General features: G+C 41.0%; 1 pseudogene; it reads left to right on the top strand.

The window, feature by feature from the left end:
* The first annotated feature begins 5,395 nt into the window (after window positions 1–5,395).
* LOC129674827 (bis(5'-nucleosyl)-tetraphosphatase [asymmetrical]-like) lies at window positions 5,396–6,388 on the top strand (annotated as a pseudogene).
* Window positions 6,389–14,211: the final 7,823 nt, after the last annotated feature.

Here is a 14,211-nt window from a genome sequence, read left to right as displayed (position 1 = left end):
AACTTAGGAGATGAAGGATTTATCTTCACTCACAATTTCATGTTGGGAAAGGCATCATGGGAGACTGGCTCCTGTCCAAGATAGCTAAATTCATAAGGCAGCTTGCTCAAATCTGAGTGGGTGGGGAAGGAGAGCCCTTGGGCCAGAAGTGAGACAGGGTTACAACTTACTGGCCCCTTCCATATGTCCCTAATGCTGAAAGCTATGCCTCATGTCTAAAATATTCCACAACCTGCCAAAACAGCTTTAATCATCTGGGACCAATTGCTCAAATATATGAATCCATGGGAAACATTTCACATTTAGACCATAGAAACCTACTTTAGGGGCTGGAAAGTGTGCTCAGCACATAAAGTAAGTGCTACATAAGCATGAGGACCCACATAAAGTTAGGCACCATAGCACACATCTTCATTCTTCATGGTCCTACAATGATATGGGAATCAAAGAAAGGAGAATCTCCAGAAGCTTACAGATCAGCTAGCCTGACATATGCAACAGCCAACAATGCAAGAGACCCTGTCTTAAACCAAATGGAAGACAAGGATAGAAACCCAGCATTTTCTCTGTCCTTCATGTGCATGCTGTGAAGCACACTCACATATGAATGCACACACACACCCATATAATGACACATATATGTATATCTGTACATATATATATATATGAATCAGAAACACAGACACACACACACACGCACTTTAACTTGTGACTTAAAATGTTTATTTCTGAGCAAGAAGAAAAACCAGAAGTAATTTCTTTTTGCTATGAAGCTGCATTATACCTCTTGTCTTCCTCCTATGCTTGCAGGCCCTATGACCAATATAATACTCACAACATCTACAATGAAGAACCACCTTGGCTGGCCTCCATTAAACATGCCATATATTAAGAGAGCTCATGTAGTACAGTATTATGTTATTTATTTCTTAATCTAATCCTCTCCCTTTAGATACTGGAAATGAGAATTAGAGTCTAATCTCTCCAGGGATGTTTTTCTTTCCAGGCAAGCCTGTTATGTCTCCTATACAAAACAGGACATGTCAGGAAAGGATAAGAAGAGAGACCAACCACACTGGAAGAAGCCCAGCAGAGGCAAACACCCATAGAATGGTGAGAAATCCCATTTTTCTAAAATCAATAGTTTGGGGCACACCTATGTGTGTAAAAGTTGACTTGACACAATCAGTCTCAATTGCTGATGTGGCTGTTTTTTAATAAGCTTTGGTGACTGCTGTGGATCCAAATGAAGTTAACAATATTGAATTATGATAAATAAGCAATGCCAGGGTTGTGGGTACAGGTGAGTGGTAGCATGCATTATACTCTGAGCACAATCCCTGGAGCCACAAGGAAAGAGGAATAAAAAAATTAAATAATTGGGAAGAATAAAGAATACCCCAAGGATCCAGGAGTAATGAATGATACCTATCTTACATTAATCTCAGCACTGGGGAGGCAGAACTGAACAGATATCTGTAAGTACAAGGCCTGGAATATGTTTGGGGTGGGGGACAGTTCTAGGGTCAGCAAGATGGCTCAGCAAGCAGGTAAAGGTACTTGGAAACCTGAGTTCAATCCTCAGGTCTCACATGATTGAAGGAAAGAACCAGAACTGAAGCCTACATATTGTCATCTGACACAGGCACAGGCACACTACAGCTATAGAAAGCAAACTAGGGAATCTTCTTTTGCTTTAAACCTTTTGATTCATAGTTATTTAGATCCACATGTAATTATAAAAAATGCTAAAGAAAGAATATGTATATCATTTAGTTGTTTTATAAATTTTTTCTTTGTTTCTTATTCTAGGTTTAACCCAGGGCCTTGTATATGCTTGGTAAGCATGTCATCACAAGCCTGTGTGGGCTGCTGGGGAGAGTCTAGGGCTTTATACATGTTAGGTAAGTGCTCACTTGTGTTTGGTTTTTAAAGCACAAACTAGATGGCAGTGATGTGGCTCCTACCCATAATCCCAGCATTCAGGAGGCTGAAGCAGGAGGATCAAAAACTAGAGGGCAACTTAGGCTACAAATCAAGACCCTGTCTTAAAAAATGACCAATTAAAGTTTATGATAGTAGATCCCTTATTCTCATGCTAGTGATTATATCCATGTAATATTATAAATAGACTGTCAAAGATAGCACCTTCCAAATCTAGGGAGACGGCTTAGCTAGATAAAATGCTCTCTTTCACTTAAAAAAGCAGGTGTGTTGGTTCATGCCTATAATCCTGGTGCTGATGAGTCAGAAATAAGGAGGATTCCTAAGGTTTGCTCCTCAACTACTGTGAATACCCAAGCTCTTGGTTCAGAGAGAGACCCTGTCTCAAAAAAATAAGGTTCAGAGCAATTGATGTAGACACTAGATACTGGCCTCTGGTCTCCACACACATGTGTATACAACGGCATATATACCTGTAGACATACATATGCAGATGTATACCCACATACACATACACACACACACACACAAAAAAAAAAAAAAAAAAAAACACAAGTCCGTTTCAAAGGAAGAAAGAGAAAACTTGCATCTGAGTCTCACACAGTCTCCACAGTCCATTATTTACATGCCTTGACGACACACTGCACTTTTTCTTACAGAGTTCCTGCAAAGCAGATTAAAGGAACTATCAAAAATGGAAAACCATGAAATCTATATTTGTTCCTTGGACTGATAGCATAACATAAGCTGTGTGGGTAACACACACACACACTCACACACACACACTAACACACACACTGTGCTGTCTGTGCTGTATATGCTTTACAGGGGAAGGTGGGTATCTGTTGATGCAATCTGGAGGAAAGAACAGATGGAAGGCTGATGAAGAGACAGGGTGGAGGAAGGTGGCAGGAAGTAGCCCAGAAGTTAAGGCTCTGCCACAAGGAATAGCATGAGATGAAGGAGGCTCTGGGTGTAGCTGGGATCCATGGAGATGAACTAAGAATGGGTATAAAAGGTTCACTTCTGGAATCCCTGGTGTGTGGGCTGTGTGTACATGGTGTGTGTGTGTGTGTGTGTGTGTGTGTGTGTGTGTGTATGACATACATGCTAAGGGGCAATCCAAGGACAAAAATGTGGGCACACCTATCTCCTAAAAATTCACCTGATCTTTCTGCCTGTTTCCTTAGGAACAAGTACATCAAATTCTGGAGAACCCCATTCAAGAGGGAGTTGCTCCAAAGATATTTAATCTCCAAGCTGTGTTTTGAAAACAGATGCAGATGAGTCCATGAAAGAGCCAAGTTATTTCTTGATTTGAAGCAATAAGTAAAAAAAGAAAATATTTTACCCTTCTTTCATCATAGGAGGCAGCATAACTTAGCTCTCAGATGGTTTAAATAATGAGGCTAGATCTTGGACTCAAACATCTGTGGTGTGTTAGCTTGTCTCTACCCATCCCCAAACAGCAGAATCTGAACACCTCTCTACAGCCTGATCCTCCACAACTCATCAGTCATGTTGCAAAGAGCCACAGGTCATATGATTCTCTGAGCAAGTGGGACCATGGTGTGAGGTTAGCTGGTCGTGCTGTCAATTTAGACAGAATTTAGACAGATCTGCTCTAGAAACGTGTCCTCCTACTTACTTAAAGAAGCTCGTCCTGCCTCTCTTTTTTCCCTCTCTTCCTCCCTCTCCCCTCTTTCCTCTCCCTCTCTTTCCTACCACTCCTTCAGACCTTTCCAGGTTTGAGATAATTTAGCATGTCATGACTTAATACTAAATGGCTACTACTACAATGTTTGTCATTTATTAACCGGTTTAGATAAAGGTCCAAGTGTAACTTTGGAAACCAATTGCTACTTCAGTGTTTTTCCTCCAGAACTCTCACGAGAGGAGCTAAACGTGTGGTTTGGACCTTACAGCCATGTGCAAGGTCCTGGGTTCAATCTCTGACAGGAAGGAAAGAATTGTTTGGTTCACTGCAAGAGGGAAACTATTATTAATCCCCTTAGTACTCTCAAGTGAACTAAAGTCTGTCTGCTTTTCTTGTCTGACTCCACTGCTGGAGCCATGAAGCTGAGTTCTTGGCCTCCCTTTGAAAGGGGCCTGATAGCTTTATCCTTCCTCAGAACGGGGAAAAGACAGAGCCCCACATGCATAGCTTTGCAAATAGTGTGGCAGGTTAGGAAAGGGGACTTGCCTAAAGCTGGCATGGATGCAGCCAACAGCTCTCAGAATCCTCCAGGGGTTCCTAGGCAAGTTTTCTAAAAGCGCTTTCAGCATATTGATTTCTGACAGTACTCCGATCCAGAAAAAGAGCAACTACAAACTGCCAGCTTGCCCACAACTCCAAATCAATTGCACATGTAACAGATTCTTGGGTTTCTCTCTGCTTTTTTTCTTCCTCCCCTGCAGAAAAGTATGTGGTTCCTAATAACACTCCGCCATGTTGTGGCAGGACAGGATATTAGTCCCACCTAAAGCTACAGAGGTGAAAGAGTATTGGACAGAAATCCTGGCATCATAACCCACTTAGGGTAGATTTCATTTTTGCCTTATGATAAAAACAAGAGTATTTGGCATTTAAAGGGAAGAAGGACCTAAAGAAAAAAGTTACCTAGTGACTTACTTACATATACATATATATGTATTACCACATTGAACGTCACAACCATACTGCATGACAGACACTGTGAATAATATGTCATGTTTAAGGAAAGAAGCTCTGAGCGGTTAAGCCACATGCTTAGTATTGCAAGAGTTCACCATTGGTAAACAGTAGAACTCATTTCTCCAATTTAAGATTCAATTTGTTCATTTAATGTGTTATTCAAATATTGATCCATAAAATAAAATCGCTATTGGGTGGGGAGCAGGAGTTCTCTTCCTGGCTATCTTCAGGTTCATTGTGCAGCTAAGGGTGACCATGAAATTTGGATCTCACTGTCTCTATCTTCCTAGTTGTGTGACTACAAATGTGGATCACTATATTTGATTTTGTGTGGGGCTAGGAATAAAGTCTGAGGCTTTGGGCATGTAAAGCAGGCACTTCACCATGTGAGCTACACCTCCAGTCCCTATTTACACCTATATTACTTTCAGCAATCAGGATGTAAAATATATCTTGTAGCATTCAGCCTCAGCCAAAACAAAAACATGTGGTGTGTGTGTGTGTGTGTGTGTGTGTGTGTGTGTGTGTGTGTGTGTATCCTAATGCTTGAAGAGTATACCTTTTAAGAAATTTTAGTTATACTTATTTGTACATGTTAATTGGATCAAAGCAACACTCAATTCATGTTTATCAAAACAATAATGGTGACAGATGGATGGAAAGAGAGGAGGAAAGAGGACTCCAGGATGGGTTAGCCTGGGGAAGAAACACTGTGGGCAAGGAGAAAGACCTCCAACAATGGCGTGAAAAGGCCCAGATGAAGAATAAAAATAGATCATGGCCCTGAGGGCATGAGGCTTGATCATCTTCTGAAAACATCTCATTTTCAAGGTAGACAACAGTACAATTGAGTTTCTGCTGCTGCAGGAGTCAGATGGCATTCATCACTGGACTCTTCCCAAAGGCCGTGTGGACCATGGAGAGAATGACTTAGAAAGAGCCCTGCGAGAGATTCAGTAGGACACAGGCATAGAAGCAAGCCAACTGACCATCACAGAGGGCATCAGAAGGGAGCTCAATTATGTGGCCAGGAAGAAGCCTAAAACAGTCATTTACTTGCTGGCAGAGGTGCCAGTGAGAGGCCAGAGAATTAAAAGTTAGGTTTCTTGGGTTACTGAGCTAAAGAGTTTAAAACATATCAGGCCAGTTGACCTTGTTGCTTCTAGGCAGATCCAGCCAACTGCAGGGAAGAGCTGACCTTGCTGCTCATTAGAGATATTGTTGCCAGGAAACCAGCCTGGATAGCCCCCAACTCATTCCAACTTGTAGCTTTGCCCCTGAAAATAGCACAGACTACCCAAGGCCAGTTGTCCCCCCCTCCCACCAACAAGAGAGAGAACAAAGAAAGCCAGAACTGTTTCTGAAATATAGCCTCCCCTTTCCTGTTTTAACCACTAGAAGCTTGCCAGGCTGGAATCCCCCTGCTTTGGGTGTGCTGGGAGATACTGGAACCTATAAATCACCCACAATCTGGAGTTCGGGGCTCTCTCCTTGGTACCAACACCTTGGTGTCTGTGAGAGTCCCAGTTCAAGCTGTGAATAAAGATCCTCATGTGTTTTGCAAAGGACTTGACTCCTGGTGGTCTTTGGGGAGGGGTGTCTCACGAATTGGGCATAACAAAAGACTAAGATTTAAAGATCTGCCGTTCCCAGGAGCATCAGGCATACCACTGGGTAGGGGTGGATGAGGCCTGTCAACTGGCTCAATTCAAAGATATGAAGGCAACACTCCAAGAAGGACACCAGTTTCTCTGCTCCACACCAGCCTGAGCTGACCAGAACAATTGCTTCTGTTGTACCCTTAAGAGTTTTTCTGAGATGAACCCACACTCCCATCCATAGAAGTATGTGCTTGTCTTCAGGTTGTTATAGCCAAGAGCAGACAGGTTGGTGAAATTAAAACTAATTTGGCCTCTCAAGTGAGGGCAGGGAAGCCCTGGATTCAGTCCCTAGCATAGAAGATAATTGCTTTTAAAATAAGAGCAAACAAGAATTTTAGCAAAGTTAATAAGCAAAGGAGTGTTAAAATATTTACAATGTCAGCCCCAGGAATCATATCTTTGTACAAAATAAACTTCAAGCAGCTTACATGCTCTTAAAAAAAATTATGGTAACAAAAACAAAGAATGTGAGGAAATAGTACATGTAGAAATGAATCTTCTTCAAGAAGGTACATATCATCCATCTTTCATGCATCTGTGGCTAGCTTGAACTGGAACAAATCAGTTTATGTCTGTATTCAATGAAGCGATTCCTTCATTAGTGTAGCGTATCATAGTCTAGACAGAAAACAGAAAAATGAGCTAGAAATCCATGTTTTGAACTTGCAGCCTAAATTTGTAAAGACAGCTCTTTCACACTAATCTTCCTAGTTTCTTGAAAAGAATATTATTAAAACTAGAAGGGAATTCAGATGTGAGTGGCTGAAAGTCTGTTAGATTCTAAAAGAGAAAACAGAGGCCCAAAGAGAGCATGACTGAAGCTAGTTGAGCCAATTCTGGTGTCCCAGCTCAACGCTGCTTTCTTTATGATGTGACTTTCTGAAGTTTGTCACCTGTGATCAGTCTCAATCTAGAAATGATAATGGAAAATTCCAGAAGGAAACAATTTGTAACTTTTAAATTGCACACCTTTCTGAGTAGGATTTTGAGATTTTACAGTATTCCTTCCTACCCCTCCTGGCACATGAAAAAATTCCCTTGACACATTGCATCCACCTTACTCACTTGCTATTCTGGTATCACAGTGCTTGTGTTCAAGTGACTCTTATTTTACCTAATAGTGGCTCCAATGTGCAAGCACAGTAATGCTACAGTTTAAATTTTATTTATGACTATTATTTGTGCATGTGGGTTAATGAGGGTGTTCTCATGCCACAGCATCTATGTGAACATCAGAGGACAACTTTCAGGAGTCAGCTCCCTCTTTCCACTGGGTTCCAGAAATTAAACTGAAATCTTAAGGCTGTGCAGCAACTGCTTTTACCCTAGCTCTTAGGTTGCTATTTAGATATGAAAAGAGAAGCTGCAAAGAGCTTCCTTGAAATTGAAGAGTGAAAGGCTGTTTTGTTGTTTGAGTCAAACAAGGTCTCAAGATGTAATTCAGGATGGCCTCTAACTCCTGGCTCTTCGCTACAGCTTCCCAAGTACCTTGGATTACAGATGTATGCCTTCATGATCAACTAAAAAAGGCAGAATTCCTTGACATGATAAGAAAGAAATGCATGCCTAGGGAAAGGAGAAAAAAAAAAAAAACTATGCTGAGATTGCTAAGATCTGTGGTAAAAATAAATCTACCTGTGAAACTGTGAAGAAGGAAAAAGAAACTCATGTTAGTTTTGCTCTTGTGCCTCAAACTACAAATGCTATGACCATAGTGAATTATACATGCTTAGTTCAGATGGAAAAGGCATTAAATTTGTACATGAACAGGAAAGAAACATAGCCATAATGGACTATATGAGTCAGTTTGGTTCCTAGAATGTATCCCCTGCACTTAAGAAAGGACCATTGTAGTTTCCATTACATTGTGATGATGTCTAACCAAGATTTCCCAGGCCATGCCAAGGGCAGACCAAATCCTAAAAGGTTTTCTGCTTTGCCCGGTATTCTTCAGTAACATTTTTTTGGCTCCTCTTGAACTCATGACATTTAACCATAGACTTTCTTGAAATCCCTGGAAGAAAGACAGCTGTCTCACAGCTTGCTGATGTAAGCAACCAAATAATCCCAAACTACATTTCTGACAAGGTAAATGGTAGTGTGGGAATTTAAACCAAGAAAATATTTCATCAATAACAGTTGATAACTGGAATTAAGGAAGATTTAAATGTGGAAGTTTGAGGAATAATTTGCTAGTCTTTAACTTTGTTTCAACCTGGTTTGGGCACTCTAGATTATAAATAAAAGATTTAAGAATGTCAGTGTGAGCCGGGCGTGGTGGAGCATACCTGTTATCCCAGCATTTAGGGAGGCAGAGGCAACCAGATCTCTGTGAGTTCAAGACCTATGAAGAGTCCAGGACAGCCAAGCTACACAGAGAAACCCTGTCTCAAAAAAGTGAGTGCGTGTGAGAGAGAGAGAGAGAGAGAGTTAAAATGTGTTTAATGTTGCTTTCCATTACACCAAAGCACCTTTTTAGTGTTTCCATCAAAGTTTTTTTTTTTTTAAGAATGCATATGACATGTTTTCCCCATGAAAGTGAAAGGGTTAGACTAACTTTGTAACCTGTATGTCTTCTAAAGCCTATAGTTTTGAGTTTTAGGTTCAGGTTAAGCTAAAGCCTCTTAGTACCTTTCCAGAGAATGGAAAAATGTGACCCTATCTATGAGGACAGATAGAAAAAAAGGCAAGCAAGCAATGACCTTCACTCAGCAAAAAGAAAAACTCCTGTCTTTGAGATAGCATTTCTTAGCAACAAACCTAGACTTCTTCTGAGTAGCTTTTGACCTCCAGCCAAGAGCCCGCAGTCCTAAGCTTCAAGGATGAGCTAACCACCCCCACCTTCAATTGCAGCTGCATCCACACTTGGCAGGACTGCCCAAGCTTGAGCACCTAAGACTAACCAATTATCTTACTTTATAGCTTCCTCATCCAATCCTAAATTGCCAAAACTGCAACTTCAAATCTCCCGCAATTTTTCTTTTAAAAACCTATTGGCCTTTGTCTCCCGGTGCCACTCTTTGCTGACCGGCAGGGGTGACCCATTGCACAATGGTTAATAAACCTCTTGCTTTTGCAACGAGTCTTGGTCTGGGGGAGTTTCTGGGAAGGGCACGATCTTGAACTCCTGAGCTGTGAAACCCCAGGTCTTACAAAAACATAACCTTCTCCTACTATTATAAGGTTATCTTTGGAGCTGATAGGTCAGCAATATTGTTCAGAGCCTTATATGTATGCCAGAATGATAACACATGCCCTTTAGTCCTGACACTTGGGAGAGGTAGATCTCTGTGAGTTCCGGGCTAGCCTCATTTACAAAGCAAGTTCCAGTATAGCCAAGAACTGCAAGATTCTGTTAAAAAACAATAACTCAGAGCAATGGTGGTGCACGCCTTTAATTCCAGCTCTCTGGAGGCAGAGGTAAGCAGGTCTCTGAGTTAAAGGTTAGCCTGATCTACAAAGTCAGTTTCAGGATACCTAGAAATACACAGAGAAACCATGTCTCAAAAAAAAAACAAAACAAAACAAACAAACAAACAAAAAAAAACCCCAAAAAACTCCAAAACAAACAAACAAAAAAACCAAAAACTCCCAAACTAAAAAGAGTCTTGTGTATGTATATGTTATTCACTTTGGGAATATTTTTGTAAAACAGAGAGATGTTAGGATTTGTGCCTTTCTGCCAACTATCAGAAAAGCAAAGCAGGAAGTGGGTTAGGCAAGTCAAGTACCCAAGGTTTGAAACTGGATAATTTGTGTCTGTTAAGGGAATAATGTTTCTCTTTCTCAACTAGTGTCTGCTTTTGTATTAATAACTTGCCGCTGTGGCCAAAAACTGACAGGAAGCAACATAAAGGAGGATTTCACTTGGCTCATGGTTGAGGGAGATGTGGTCATCTTGGCGGGGAAGGCATGGTGGTGGGAACAGCTTGCAAATGCCACAGTGGGAGTGTGAGGCAGCTGTTTAGATCATGTAGATAGTCAGAGGCAGACAAGGAATGTAGCATTCATCAGGCTTTCTCATTTTTACTTTTTAAATTCTTTCTAGGCCCCTAGCCAGTGTGGTGGTGTCCATCATACTCAGGGCTAGTTTTCCCTCTCAGTTTGTACTTTTTGGAAATACCCTCACAGATATGCTCCAAGGTACCTAGGTATTTTCTCAATCCAGTCAAGTCTTCCAGGCATATTGGCACACCTCCCAGCATTTGGGAGTCAGAACTCTGTGAGTTCAAAGACACCCTTGTACTACATAATGAGTTCCAGGGCAGCCTCGGCTAGGTAGAGAGACCCTGTCCCCAAACAACAACAACAAAAAATCCACTCAGTTCAACAATGAAGGTTATTCTACATAGCTCTCTTATCAAGAGATAGTGGGGAGTGAGTGAAAAAAGTGACTGCTAGAAGGCTCAAATAGGTAAGAAGTCAGAGATCTAAATACTAAAAGTGTGTGCAAAATACCTATAAGATGTTAGGTAACCATCCAGAGAAGTTAGCTTGATATCTATAGACTGAAGAAGACTCAGGAATAATGTTCAGACATTGAAGGAAACTGTTCTAGACAGAAAATCTTGAAAACTGGCCAGCAAATGTAGAGCTCAGTGGTAAAGCACTCAGATAGCATGCATAAATCCTGGGATTGAGCCCAAACACCACAAAATGAAATAAAGCCAGGAATGGTGACACACACTTGTCATCCCAGGTACTTGAGAGGCTGAGGTAGGAGAAATAATCAGTCAACCCAGGTAATATAGTAAGATCACATTTCTTTAAAATGAAGGACTAAATAAAATGAACCCGCAAACAACATGTGAAGATTTTTAGTCTCTTCCTTTCAAAAAAATTTTTTGTTTTTCCCATAGCATTTTTTAGGTCCTGGGGATTCAAACCCAAGGGCATATACACACTAAGCATATACTCTACCGTTAAGCTACATCATAACTGTTGATTAAAGAACTCTGCTGGTAACAAGAGCCCAAGTGATTATTGCTTCTGTTTAAGATGTTGAAAAGCCACTTGTTTATTTGTTTGTTTATTTATTTATTTAAGAAATTTTGTTTTTGTTTTTCCCATTGGTTTTTCAAAGCAGGGTTTCTCTGTGTAATAGCCCTGACTATCCTGGACTTTGTAGACCAGGCTAGCCTTGAACTTACAGAAATCTGCCTGTCACTGCCTCTGGAGTGCTGGAAATAGAGGCCTACATTATCACCAAGCCCATGACTAAACCTAGTTAATACAGTTCCATGGTTTTGACTGTGAATGTGGAAACTACTTTAATCTTCTCCATGGGCAGATCCTCCAATGACTTTTGGACCTCCCTCTAGGTCCCACTCCTTAAAAAAGTTTTTTTTTTATTATTACAATTTATTCACTTTGTATCCCAGCTGTAGCCCTTTTCCTCATCCCCTCCCAACCCTACCCTCCCTTCTTCTTCTCCTTCCATGCTCCTTTCCAAGTCCACTGATAGGGTAGGTCCTTCTCTCCTTCCATCTGACCCTAGCTTATCAGGTCTCATTAGGAGTGACAGCACTGTGTTCCTCTGTGTCCTGGCAAGGCTGCTCCTCCCTCAGGGGGAGGTAATCAAAGAGCCAGCCCATGAGGTCATGTCAGAGACAGTCCTTGTTCCCCTTACTAGGATACCCACTTGGACACTGAGCTGCCACGGGCTACATCAGTGCAGGGGCTATAGGTTATCTCCATGCATGGTCCTTGGATGGAGTATCAGTCTCAGAAAAGACCCCTGGGCCCAGATTTTTTTTTTTGGTTCTGTTGCTCTCTTTGTGGAGCTCCAGTCTCCTCTAGGTCCCAACTCTTAATGGCCCCATTCACTCCTTCTACATTATTACACTGTTGATCCAACCTCTAACATATGAAGCCTTGGGAGACAAACTGTATCCAAAACATTGCACTGAGAATGTACTCTTGTGCACAGCCCTCTTTCCCCACCTCTTAGCCAAATATTGTGACCTTGAACCAGAAGCTGTGAGGATCACAATTCTTCTTTATAAGAAACAATAAAGTAAAACTAAATGAAATAAAAAAGAATTATTCCTGTGATCCCAAAGTCCATTAGGCTGAACTCTCTGTAGCATACACCTTTCATTTGCTTGGGAGAATGGGATTCTATTGTTTCCCATGATGCATAAGCTTCATGTATTAGTGGAGTGTTTGAGTGGTTCTATAAGACTATACTATAGAGGTTCCACCATAAGCATCAGCTATAAGAACACCACTGGAACTAACACTCCAGGGATGTGGAGAAGGGCTTCCCAGAAGCAATGCCCCTCCCCCATACACACCCCTTATTAAAACCCTGTCTTAGCTTGATCCCCAGTGTGATAAATTTAGCATCTCCTACACTTTGTACTCATTTTTTTTTTGGTGTGGGGGGTTTGAGACAGGGTTTCTCTGTGTATCCTTGGCTGTCCTGGACTAGCTTTGTAGATCAGGCTGGCCTCAAACTCACAGAGATCCACCTATCTCTGCTTCCCCAAGTGCTGGGATTAGAGGCATGTACCACTACTCCTGGCTAGCATTCATTTCTGAATATAAGACCTGATCTGGCAGGGCATCATGGTACATACCTGAAATACTAACCCTCAAGAGCTGGAAGCAGGAGGGTTTTGAGTTCCAGGCTAGCCTGGATTACACAATGAGATCTTATTATAAAAGGAAAACAATAACAAAACAGAAGCCATTAAAAAAAAAAAACAAAAACAAAACCAACAACGATTTTAATCATGCCTTGTGGCTCACATCTGTAATTACAGCACTGCAGAGTCTGAGGCAGAAAAACTGCCACAAATTTGGGGCCATATAGTGAGTTCCAACCTGTTCTGAGTTACAGTGTGAGATATTCTCTCAAAAGGGAAGGAGGGACAGGATGAGCTAGGAGGGAGAGAGAGAGAGTGAGTTTTGATGAATTTATAAGACAGAATGTTGAGCAGAAGGAGGCAGTCACAATAGCAAAATGATTCCATTTGTGTGGCATTCAAGGATAGGCCACATGAATAGTGATAGAAATCAGCACAATGGTTACCTCTGGGGGTAAGGACTGATTGGAAGGTGTGCATGAAGATCTGAATGGTGATTACAGGGGTGTATACAATTTGTCAAACTCACCAAGCTGTACACTTGACTAACAATGCCTTTTAGTGGATAATAATGCATCTTAGTGGATGTCAGGTAGCCCTGTATAGAAAGGAAAAAATAATTAAGCGCAGTGATCTTTTCACAGATAACTAGCCAGCTCTTTGACCAAGAGCCTTTGCAGTATTGTCTCTGTGGCATGATCCTCTGAGTGGCAATATGGTATATAAGTTCAGATCACTAGCTTTAGAACTTGCAGATATGGGACAATCTGAGCTGTGGCACTTTGAGACAGTATGATCTGAGTTTCCAATTTTCTGTCTGTAAAACAAGAATCATAGCATTAGGAATTATGTATTTAAATATGGATAGTGACTGCATCTCAGGTTGCTTCGTCATAAAGTTTAAATAAGATAATTTAAGTGAAGCATTGGATTACTTAATGGTGTTTGGTCATCTATAATTAAAATGTAAGGATATTTTATTGCAATTATGTATTTATTTTATTTTGTGTATGTGAACATACACATGTCACATATGTGGAGGTCAGAAGACAATTTTGGGGAATCAACTTTCTCCTACCATGTGAGTCCTAGGGATTGAACTCAGGTAGTTTGGGTAGTAAGTATTAGTGGCAAGCATCTTTATACTCACTGAGCTTTCTTGATAGCTCCCATTGTGTGTGAGGGGGAGGGGGATGAGTGTGGAACCAGGGGCCTTATATATTAGGCAACCACCACTGTACCACTAGCCAAATCCATAGCATATAGGTTTTTTAACTTTATAACTAAACTAGTATTTTCTTTCTTTCTTTCTTTCTTTCTTTCTTTCTTTCTTTCTTTCTTT

The sequence above is a fragment of the Psammomys obesus genome, unplaced genomic scaffold (genome assembly GCF_907164565.1).
Source record: "Psammomys obesus unplaced genomic scaffold, mPsaObe1.curated_primary_1811, whole genome shotgun sequence".
Lineage (NCBI taxonomy): Eukaryota > Metazoa > Chordata > Mammalia > Rodentia > Muridae > Psammomys > Psammomys obesus.
The sequence above is the reverse complement of the archived record's forward strand: the minus strand, read 5'-3'. Positions and strand labels throughout refer to the sequence as shown.